Source organism: Portunus trituberculatus, chromosome 48 (assembly GCF_017591435.1).
Source record: "Portunus trituberculatus isolate SZX2019 chromosome 48, ASM1759143v1, whole genome shotgun sequence".
Lineage (NCBI taxonomy): Eukaryota > Metazoa > Arthropoda > Malacostraca > Decapoda > Portunidae > Portunus > Portunus trituberculatus.
The window spans coordinates 24,429,919-24,442,229 of record NC_059302.1 but is presented as its reverse complement, the minus strand read 5'-3'; positions in this window follow the sequence as shown (position 1 = coordinate 24,442,229).

The following is a 12,311-nucleotide window of genomic DNA, read 5'->3' as shown; positions in this document are numbered from 1 at the left end:
TATATATATATATATATATATATATATATATATATATATATATATATATATATATATATATATATATATATATATATATATATATATATATATATATATATATATATATATATATATATATATATATATATAGAGAGAGAGAGAGAGAGAGAGAGAGAGAGAGAGAGAGAGAGAGAGAGAGAGAGAGAGAGAGAGAGAGAGAGAGAGAGAGAGAGAGAGAGAGAGAATAACTATTTAAAATTATAGGATGAAAATGCTTTTCCTATGGCCATGCTGAATAATCATTGACAAAATACTTATTAGCGTCAAGGTTGTTTTCTCCTTTAGATTTTTCAAAACCTTCACTTAGGTCTCCTCTTATCCTACGCTTCGTTAAGCTGATTACATTGAATGCTTCCACTCGTTCATCATGCGGCTCATTTCTCAGTCTTGGAATTATTGAAGTCACTCTACGCTGGATCTTTTCCAGTTTTTCAGTGTTTTTCTGTAGTGTGGTGACCACAATTGCATACAGTGTTCAAGCTGAGGACGCACCATTGAGTTATACAGAGCAAGTATAACCTTTTGAGATTGAAATTGAAAGCTTCTTCTAACGATCCCTACTAATTTGTTTGCCATCTTCAGTGTTCCTGTGCAATGTTGACTCGGCTTCACATCTTTGGACACCACAACACTAACATCATTTTCACTTTCAGCACTGGCCATGGGCACTTTGTTCATCACGTATTTTGCTGCAACTTTTCTGTATTGAATTCCATTAGTTGGCTGAGGTCACACTGTAGTTGCTACCGTTGTGAGGAGGAGGAGGAGGAGGAGGAGGAGGAGGAGGAGGAGGAGGAGGAGGAAGATAGGGAGAGGGAGGGACGACGACGAGGAGGAGGAGGAGAAGGTGGAGGACGACGACGACGACGACTACGAAGAGGAGGACGAGAAGGAAGAGGAGGAGTAGGACCAGGAGAGAGAGGAGAAGGAGGACTACGAGGAGGAGGAGGAGGAGGAGGAGGAGGAGGAGGAGGAGGAGGAGGAGGAGGAGGAGGAGGAGGAGGAGGAGGACAAGGACGAGGAGGAGGAGGAAGAGGAGGAGATGTGAAGGCCTTTGCACTTTTCTTTATTGAATCCTATCTGCCATTTTGTTCCCGGCATGTTAGTTGGCTAAGGTCACTCTGAACTTGCTGCCGTTGTGAGGTGGAGGAGGAGATGTGAAGGACTTTCCACTTTTCTACATTCAAATTCATCTGCCATTTTCTGCCCAGCATTTTTTTTTTTTTTTTTTTTTTTACGTTGTGGCCTATAGCTCCTGTAGGTTTCCTTGAAGAGTATGGGAAGCGCTGTTCAGCTTCCACCCATTAGTGGCGCAGGCAATTTTATCTATAATGATACCCATATTAGGGACCATATCACCACCCAAGCACATCTTTGGTGTAGCTACGGAGAACCTGGGTATCTTGGTGACATGTAGGTAACTTAAGCCACTCCACAAATGGCAAAGTATCAAGGTGGTGCGTTGTGGGATTTCAACTCACGCTTGGACGTCTGCCCGATGTCGCCACCACCACCTTATCCACTACGTTTGCTGAGATCACGCTGTAGTTCCTGCTGTTGTGAGCTTCAGGAGGAGGAGGACGACGACGAGGAGGACGAAGAGTACGACAACGAAAAGGAGGAGGAGGAGGAGGAGGAGGAAGACCAGGAAGACCAGGAAAGAGAGAAGGAGGAGGAGGAGGAGGAGGAGGAGGAGGAGGAGGAGGTAAAGACAGAAATAAAATGTCACCCTCCACCAACCCTGCCACCCTCTACCACCACCACCACCACCACCACCACCTTTCCACCACCACCTCCGCCACCAGGACCATTATGAGAGGAGGAGGAGGAGGAGGAGGAGGAGGAGGAGGAGGAGATGCGGAGGAGAAAGACGATTTTTTTTTATACCATGTGGGCTTTTCATGGGAATTTATGGGAGGAGGATCTCAAAGGACCTGGAGAAACCGAGGAGGAGGAGGAGGAGGAGGTGGACAGGATTCGGACCCGTGCGCTTGGAGACCCCTCGGACCTCAAAGCAGGAGGAGGAGGAGGAAGAGGAGGAGGAGGAGGAAAGGGAAAGAGGCCCAGGCGCCAGGGTGTGTGGGCCAGGGAGGCGGGAGGGTGAGGAGAGCAGCTTACGCCACCCAGGCAGTGAGGCGGTGAGTGTGCCGCGGCACTGTACATGTGCCTCACTGCCTCACCATCAGGTGGAAGGGCTCCTGGAGCTGGCACCGTAGCAGTCCTCACCGAAGCGCCGCCATGGCCCGCACCACCTTAGGGAGGCAGGGGCGGCAGCTCGGCTCCTCACGGGCGCAGCTCTGCCCCAGCCGCCACAGGGGCACCGCCAGCCAGGGCTGGATGCAGAAATCTGCTATCTGCTGCAGCAGGAAGCCCAGGCTGAACACGTCCCCTGAGGCAAACACGGGCCGCCGCGCCCTCACCTCCGGCGCCATCCAGGGGCACTCAGCGCCTAACCCTTCCCTGGGGAAGTCGTCCTCCTCGCCCGTCTCTATGCTGAAGTCCCCGGCGACACTCCCCGCGCGGCACGCCCAACCCAGGTCGATGACGTGCAGCACGGGGTGGTGCACGCCGCCCGAGACTGTGATGTTGTCAGTCTTCAGGTCATTGTGCACCACGCCCCTGGTGTGCACCTCCCCCAGGCGGCGGCACAGCTGGCCCAGGGAGCGCAGCACGCCCTGCACGGAGCACTGCACCAGGAACTTGTCGTATGGCTCGCCGACAAACTCCTGGATGATGGTGAGGGGCGGGAAGCCCAGGGCCAGAGGGCGCGGCACGCCCCAGGCCCAGTACAATTCCAGCATGAGCCGCGCCTCCCGCATCATGAACAGCAGTGCTCCGTCGTAGTGGAACTCCTTCTTTACCACGGGCGCGCCGCCCCACAGGAAGATCCGCGAGCAGCCGTTGACGCCGCTGCCCAGGAAGGAGCCGTCGTCCATGGCGCGCATCTCCTCCTTCCTCAGGAAGGGGATGCGGCTGCCCAGGAAGTCAATGTCGCCTTCCCGGGTCCCCAGCTTCTGCCAAATACGCCGCCACATCCACCAGACCAGGGGCAGGACTGCCACCAGGTACACCACGGCCTGCAGGGCAGTCCGTGTCCAGGACTCCGCCCCGCCCTGCAGGGACTTGTGTCATGTCAGCAGCACCACCATGACCCACGCCCACAGCACCATGAGGGAGGGCCCCTTTAGGAGACACTTCCCTCGGGGCCCTTTGGGGCGGCACTGCCCCATGGACCTTTCTTCGGCCCCCAGTGGCGCCACGCCTCCCGGCAGGGAGCCTGGCGGCACCTGTGCCTCAGTGGCGGAGGCGGCAGGAGAGTCAGTGTCACGGCCTGGCAAGGGCGCTTCACCTTCTACTCCCAGAGGCATGTCCTCCTGAGGCACGTCCATTACAGATACGTTCTCCAGGGGCGTGTCGTCCAGGAGAGACCCCGAGCTGCCTTCTCCGGGAGCCGTACCCTCGCCGGCAAGAGCATCGCTCGAGCAAAACAATGTCCCGCCCAGAGCCTTGCTCGCCACGCCACGCGCGGGCCTCGGGCATTGCAGTTCTCCGCCCAGAGCCTCGCTCACCGTGCCAGGCGGAAGGCTCGGGCAGAGTGGAGCCTCGCTGGGTGTGTGCAGTGCCTGGTCTGGCTCTTTCACGCCCCAGCTAAGATGCACACTCTAGATGCTGGAGAAAAGCTGCAGCATGAGGTGGGCGGGTCTGGCCTGCAGGGCGGCCAGCAGGTCTGTCAGCGTGCCCTGCGTGGTCTTCCTCATGCCGCGGCTCATCCAAACTCGCACCTTGAGGGGCGCCTCGGGCGCAGCTTCGCCAGATCCTTGAGGTCCAGCCTCTGGTGCCCCATGACATTTTGCCACTCCCTTGACGCCGCCCGCCGCCACCCGTCAGACGGTAACGTGAACACTGCCACATGGTGCCCCCTCGCCAAGCACCAGCGGCGCCCAGTGCTGAGCAGGGCGCGGCGAACCCCGAGCTGGGGTGAGGCCGCCACAGCTGCAAAGCGCATGAAAGACATCAGTTCAGTTCTGGGCATAGTTCCCGTCTGAAAAAAAAAAAAAAAAATGGAAATCCCCGGGAAAGGTTTTTGTACTTCAGGAGTCACCGGGGTGGTCACGTGACCCCAGCCCTGGAATGATCACGTGACCACAGCCCCGCAAATACGGATGCAAACGAAGAATAGCTAAAGTTAATTTGAGCCATATATATATATATATATATATATATATATATATATATATATATATATATATATATATATATATATATATATATATATATATATATATATATATATATATATATATATATATATATATATATATATATATATATATATATAGAGAGAGAGAGATATAGAGAGAGAGAGAGAGATATATATATAGAACTTTGGGTGGGACAGGTTTCAAATTCAGCTCCTTGTTCTCCACCACCCTCCATTGCTGGGCCGAACCAGGTGACACATCAACGCCATACACTGTGGCAGCTTTTCATGCTGGTACAACATGAATTCACACCACATCTCTCTCTCTCTCTCTCTCTCTCTCTCTCTCTCTCTCTCTCTCTCTCTCTCTCTCTCTCTCTCTCTCTCTCTCTCTCTCTCTCTCTCTCTCTCTCTCTCTCTCTCTCTCTCTCTCTCTCTCTCTCTAATCTTCAGGTATTTTTGACAGTTTTGCCGTAAAGCAGATTTTACATTTAGGATTACGTGAAATTGTGTACTGTAATTCTCTCTCTCTCTCTCTCTCTCTCTCTCTCTCTCTGCCACACACACATACACACACAACACACACACACACACACACACACACACACACACACACACACACACACACACACACACACACACACACACACACACACACACACACACACACACACACACACACACACACACGGCAGCTCAGTGGTTAGAGCGCTGGCTTCACAAACCAGAGGACCGGGGTTCGATTCTCCGGCCGGGTGGAGATATCTGGGTGTGTCTCCTTTCACGTGTAGCCCCTGTTCACCTAGCAGTGAGTAGGTACGGGATGTAAATCGAGAAGTTGTGACCTTGTTGTCCCGGTGTGTGGTGTGTGCTTGGTCTCAGGCCTATCCGAAGATCGGAAATAATGAGCTCTGAGCTCGTTCCGTAGGGTAACGTTTGGCTGTCTCGTCAGAGACTGCAGCAGCAGATCAAACACACACACACACACACACACACACACACACACACACACCGCGTAGTGTAGTAGTTAGCACGCTCGACTCACAATCGAAAGGGCCGGGTTCGAGTCCCGGTAAGCGGCGAGGCAAATGGGCAAGCCTCTTAATGTGTGGCCCCTGTTCACCTAGCAGTAAATAGGTACGGGATGTAACTCGAGGGGTTGTGGCCTCGCTTTCCCGGTGTGTGGAGTGTGTTATGGTCTCAGTCCTACCCGAAGATCGGTCTATGTGGTCTGAGCTCGCTCTGTAATGGGGAAGACTGGCTGGGTGACCAGCAGACGACCGAGGTGAATTACACACACACACACACACACACACACACACACACACACACACACACACACACACATACACAGAGCGAGAATGAACAAAGATGCTCAGTAAGTTTGGGGACCAACTGATTTGGGTCTCAATTGGTTTGGGCACCGACGGACTTGAGTCTCAGCTGACTTGACGATCACCAGTGTAGTCTCTCAATTGATTTGTGGACCGTATGACCTGAGTACCGATCGCTTATGGACCAATTAACATGCACCCGCCTCACCCCAGTCTCACCCTACAGTCTCACCCCAGCTATACCCAAGCCTCACCGCAGCCTCCCCACCCCAGCCTCACCCCAGAATGACCCCTTCTCCCCAGCAGGTAATGACCCCCTCCCTCCCCATCCCAGCACGCAACACTCAAAGGAGGCGTCAAGAGGGTGATTTGTAGAGAGGGTCCCCGCAGCGCCCCACCCACACCCCAAACCCGCCCCGCCCCGCCCGCCCGCCCGCCCCGCCCCGTCTGAGTTATGTTCACCGGGCCCGTAAATCAACACGAATTAAAACCAGACACGTTTATGGGGCCGTAGGATTGGTTTAATGGCCGTACACTGCCTGTAATTGATGGGGGGTTTTGAGTTACGGGCCTTTCTCCCCCTCCCTCCCTTGGTTTCTCCCCACCCCTGCATCTCCTCCTTCTACTCTTCCCCCCGTCCTCCTCCTCCTCCTCCTCTTCCCCCTTCTCCTCCTCCTCCTCCTCCTCCTCCTCCTCCTCCTCCTCCTCCTCCTCCTCCTCCTCCTCCTCCTCCTCCTCCTCCTTCTTCTTCTTCTTCTTCTTCTTCTTCTTCTTCTTCTTTTACTCCTCCTCCTCCTTCTCCTTTTCATTTTCTTCTCCTTCTTCTTTTACTCCTTCTCCTCCTTCTCCTTTTCATTTTCTTCTTCTCCTTTTCCTTATTCTCCTCCTCCTCCTCCTCCTCCTCCTCCTCCTCCTCCTCCTCCTCCTCCTCCTCCTCCTCCTCCTCCTCCTCTCCTCCTCCTCCATCCCCCTCCCTCTTCTACTCCTCCTTTTCTTTTCCTCCTCCTCCTCCTCCTCCTCCTCCTCCTCCTCTTCCTCCTCCTCCTCCTCCTGCTCCTCCCTCCTCCTCCTCCTCCTCCTCCTCCTCCTCCTCCTCCTCCTACTCCTCCTCCTTCACCTTCGCCTTCTCCATCCCATCACCTCCCTCCCTCCCTCCCTCCTCCTGTTCCGTATATTCTCCTGAGCGTCGTTTGTAGTATTTCAAGCACACTTAAAAGGTGGTATAGATTGTAACCCTTTCACGTAACCCTTTCACATGAGCATCTCCACTTTGCACAGCGAGACCCAAGAGGTGAGACGCGAGTGAAGGAAGAATGTGAGGTGGCAGGAATGGAAGAACTAGGAATAATGTAAGGAGATTTTTTTTTTTGTAAGAACTGGCAGAAAGTGGAGATGTGAAAAGAATCGGTTAGGAAATTAGTTGTAGTTTCTTCTTCTTTTTCTATTTTTTTTCTATTTTTTTTTCTTTTTTCTTTTTTTTTTCTTTTTTTTTCTTCTTCTTCTTCTTCTTCTTCTTCTTCTTCTTCCGGTTCTGTGTCTGTTTCTGCTTCTATTTCTGTTTCTGTTTCCTCTGCTTCATGTTCTTGTTCTTGTTCTTGTTCTTCTTGCTCTTGGTCTTATTCTTATTCTTGTTCTTGTTCTTGATCTTGTTCTTGTTCTTCTTGTTCTTGTTCTTATTCTTTATCTTCTTTTTTTTTCTTCTTTTCTTCTTCTTCTTCTTCTTCTTCTTCTTCTTCTTCTTCTTCTTCTTCTTCTTCTTCTTCTTCTTCTTCTTCTTCTTCTTCTTCTTCTTCTTCTTCTTCTTCTTCTTCTTCTTCTTCTTCTTCTTCTTCTTCTTCTTCTTCTTCTTCTTCTTCTTCTTCTTCTTCTTCTTCTTCTTCTTCTTCTTCTTCTTCTTCTTCTTCTTCTTCTTCTTCTTCTTCTTCTTCTTCTTCTTCCTCCTCCTAATTATCAACACACACACACACACACACACACACACACACACACACACACACACACACACACACACACACACACACACACACACACACACACAAAGGCAGATCGAGTGAGCATTCGTAATATCACACATCTGTATTGGTGGTCCCTCCTCCTCCTCCTCCTCCTCCTCCTCCTGCATTGCCACAGTCTCTCAAGGTAGGGGGTAATGGGGTAAGAGGGGGTGACGGGGGAGTTCAATTGTGCTTGAGAGGAAAGAAACGCGAGTGAGGGGAAATTCTTGCTTCACAAAGGAGGGGAAGTGGAGTGAGTGTGTGGTGGATGAAAGAAAACGAGTAGAAAGTGAGTGAAGAGGAAGAAGATGGAAGGGAACGTGAGAAGATGCATTTCGGGGTTAAGAAGGAGGAGGAGGAGGAGGAGGAGGAGGAGGAGGAGGAGGAGGAGGAGGAGGAGGAGGAGTAGGAGTAGGAGGAGGAGTAGGAAAGGAAGGAAATATATTCACATGAAAAGAAAGTATGAAAATAAAATGAATTTGGGAGAAATCTTATGTGGAAAAATGAGAGAGAGAGAGAGAGAGAGAGAGAGAGAGAGAGAGAGAGAGAGAGAGAGAGAGAGAGAGAGAGAGAGAGAGAGAGAGAGAGAAACATATAAATATCCTCCTTTATACTACTACTACTACTACTACTACTACTACTACTACTACTACTACTACTACTACTACTAACACCACCATCAAATACCTTCCATCCTTTCTCTCCCCTCTCCTTTATCCTATATCCTTCCCCCATATCCTACTGTATCCTACCTCCACCATATCCTTTCCAAACAACTTTGCTTCATTACTAATACTTGTGAGGCGATAAAGTGATGGACGAGGTGGAGGGGAAGGGGAGGGAGGGAGGAAGGAGGGAAGGGGGAGGGAAGAGAGGGAAGAGAAGAGATGACTGGGATGGAGGAGGAATAGGGAAGTAAAAGGTAGAGATTAAAACAAATATGGAAGTGATGGAGGTGAATAGGAATGGGAAAAAATGATGATAAAGATGGTGGATAGAGACGGAATGGAAAGGAAAAAAGTAGGAGAAAGAATAGAAGAAAAGAAGGGATGGATAAAAGGGAGAGGTAGGAGAGTGAGAGAGGAAAGAAGGAAAGAAAGATAGGACAAGAAAGAATGAAAGAAGGAGTGGCTAGAGGAAGAGGAGAGAGAGAGAGAGAGAGAGAGAGAGAGAGAGAGAGAGAGAGAGAGAGAGAGAGAGAGAGAGAGAGAGAGAGAGAGAGAAAGAGAGAGAGAGAAAGGGAAGGAAGAAAAAGACAGAAAGGAAAGCAAAATAAGAAATAGGATCAAAATATAAAAGAAAGGAGAGAATGAAAAGAAGAGGCTGATGATGAAGGAAAGAAATAGAAGAAAGAATAATAGGAAGGGAGAAAGGAAAGAAGGAAGAGATAATTTGATGAAGGAAATGGGAAGATGTAATGTAGAGGGAAATAGAAGAGAAGCATTGACGTGTAGATAGGTGGCGGGTGATGTAGTGGTGAGGCAATGGGCGTTGATGCATATATAGGCCGCCACTCCATTACGGCGCTACAGGTATGGGAGAGGGGCGGGTGATCGGGGACACCAGGCGGGAGACTAATGCAGGCGATGGATTACTGCAGCTTTATATGACTGATTGCTTCCAAGAGTGTCTGATTATACGTATGCATTGAACTCTCTTACATACATACATACATACATACATACATACTTTTCAAAACAGCTTTCCGAGTCGTTTCCTTTTCCTGCATCCATCCTCAAACATTATACTGACTGGAAACTGATAAATATATTCTTTTAATCCATTCAGTACTGGGAGACATTTTTACCTTGAAATTTGTGTATGATTTAACCGTTTTATCGACATTAGGAAGGGTTTATGGAGATCACAAGAGGCCAGAATCTTCACTGTTTTAATCCCCACATAAGTTTCTGAAGCTGTATAAAATGACCAGATAGTAAGCAGAATGAATATGGAAAAGCGTCATGGTACTGAAGGGGTTAATCCTTTTTCTTTTTACTTGTTAGATGCTCACAAACGCGTCATTATTTATTTATTCTTATCATTATTACTTTTATTATTTTTATAGTGCCACGAATCTTTACTTATCACTGAAAAAAGCTTAGAATACAAGTAGAACAAGTATCACAACCACTGGAGCGCACGAGTGTATAGAAACAAGAGGTGGAGAACGAACAACCCGCACCGTCCAATGCTTTGAGGCAGCCAGGCCACGCACGGAGGTCGAGACTTGAGACTTGAGAGTACAGGGCGGCAGGCCACACGGGGCGACATGATTGATAGCCCTTGACACATGACCAGCCTGCCATGAGTTACTGACCACTGTAACACTCCTACCTTCCCTCCACCATCTATCCACCCACCCTCCTCCCCTCAATCTGGCTTAGGTCCTCCACCCGCCACGCCTTCCCCGCCACACTGTCTTCTCAATGCGCGCCACCAGGAGTGTCTGCTCGGACGAAGGCGCTGCAGTCCCGTCGGGTCAATGCAGTTAGTTAATGCATGATTTAAGGGCTTCTGTTACGTTCCTGGGCGGAGAATCTAAGTAGGGTGATGGATAACTCTGTTTGTCCCATACTGGTGGTGCGGGAGGGTGAGTAAAGGGTGGGGAAGGGTGGGGATGGGTGGGTTTTGTGAGTACGATTCCTGTGTGTCTTCTGCTCTGGCTTGGATGTTGTGGTGGTGTGTGCATGGGTGTTTTTTGTGGAAGGGTATAGATTTCTGGGTGAGTTTTGGGTGTCTAGAAGAGTAGGGTGGTAGACATGGGTGTAATAGAATGTAGGGGGTTCGGTAATGTGTGTTAGAATGTTTGGTATGGAATCTTGTGGGCTATTAGCTAGAGTTATGTCTGATCACACACACACACACACACACACACACACACACACACACACACACACACACACACACACACACACACACACACACACACACACACATACACACACACCTTAGGATCACGGGAAAGCGCTACGGGGTCAACACTTTCGGAAACTCAATCTGGAGCTTTAGACGGAGCGAGAGGAGAGCGATCGAGATGACTTGTGTTACGAGACAGGAGGAGGAGGAGGAGGAGGAGGAGGAGGAGGAGGTTTAGGAGGACGAGGACGACGAGGCGGCAGAAGGACACAGAGGATTAGGAGATGGATCAGGTGAAGATTATTAGAGGTTTAAGTGTAGGGTCATGGTAGTAGTGGTGGTGGTGGTGGTGGTGGTGGCGGCTATTACAGGTAAGGCGTGGGAACCAGAGGAATAAAATCACAGGTGAACTGCTCCCCTCGCGATCCCCGGCGACCTCAGAGCTGCAAGTGGCGTGAACTCTGAGCCGCGGAAAGAAGAGGAAGTGGAGTCAGAGGAAGAGAGAGTGAGATTAGTGATTTGTGTGGAAGACGCGGAAGAATATAAATGTTTGCGGTTTTAATGGATAGATGGCGCTCGTGGAGAAAAAAAATGGGTAAAGAAAAATAAGAGAAAAAAAAAGCATCGACGTGTTACCTTGGCCCAGGGGAATGAAGTGCCGCTCACTATCACTCCCCAACGTGACTCTGATCCGGATTCAGAAACGCTTTACTCTCTCACCACAACTATTTTCACAGGCCACAGAGATGATTAGCGGGGTTTTTAAGAGTGTTTCTCCAGTTAGTATTGTAGTAATCTCGTCACTCTGCCTGTAGAACTGTAAAAGTACCTAAAAAAAAATCGTGTACATTGAAATAGAGCCTTTTGAAATAATGTAGGTGAAGCACAGAATTGTTTGAGAATACGAGCTTGTCTCCCCGGACCTGTGGCGACCCATGAAAGAAAAAGGGAGCTCTTCCACACACACGTCCTGTCGCTTATAAGATTAAAATACCCTTCATCATAACAAGTTCGGATTCTTTTGAGTGTTATTTTATTTTATTTTTTTGTGATTTCTTATTTGTTATTCATACTGATAATTTGGGATTGTTTTTTTTTTTTTTTGTTTTGTTTCAGTTTCATTTCGTCTCCATAAGAATTTCCGTCCCTTTTTCTAATTTTCTTTTTCGGGACGGTGCGTTGAGGAGACACCATCGCCTTCACTATCGCCTGTCTCTCAGTTTACATTACATACACTCATAAAAAGCCTCATAAGAACCAACACTAGCTAACTGCTCATTGCTCTTCCTTTAAATCCCTTTGCGTTCTTCTATCAGCAGTAACGTAGATGGGGAGAAACCTTTACCTTTAGTTTCCAGCACCTCTTACAGTAGCATATAAACAGTCTATTAGGAACCAACTCTACTTGCTCTTCCTTTATTTTCTTTTGTGTTTCTTTGCGTTCCTCACAACAGTAACATAGATAGGGAGAAACCTTCGCCTTTACTATCCAGCACCTCTCACACCAACACTACTTGCCCTTCCTTTACATTCCTTTGCGTTCCTTCATCTCTCGGTAGTGTCGTGGGTGCAAACAAGGTCACTGAGTTGCCTTTTGAGTCTTTAAAGGGGCGAGAAGAGGTGATGGGAAAGGAATGTTAAGGGAAGGGAAAGGAAGGTGCGCGCTGCCAATACTCATGTCACGCTTACTCGTCCGCCTAATTCTGTGTCATGCCCTGGAGGAGGAGGAGGAGGAAGACGAGGAGAAGGCGTGAACTGAGGGGAAGGGAAGTAAGAAAAAGTGTCTATTGCAGTGTTAAGGTGGTGACTGACAGGAAAGAGCGAGGGAAGCAAGAAGTATGAAGGAAGGACTAATTGGTGATTTACAGGTGTTGAGGAGCA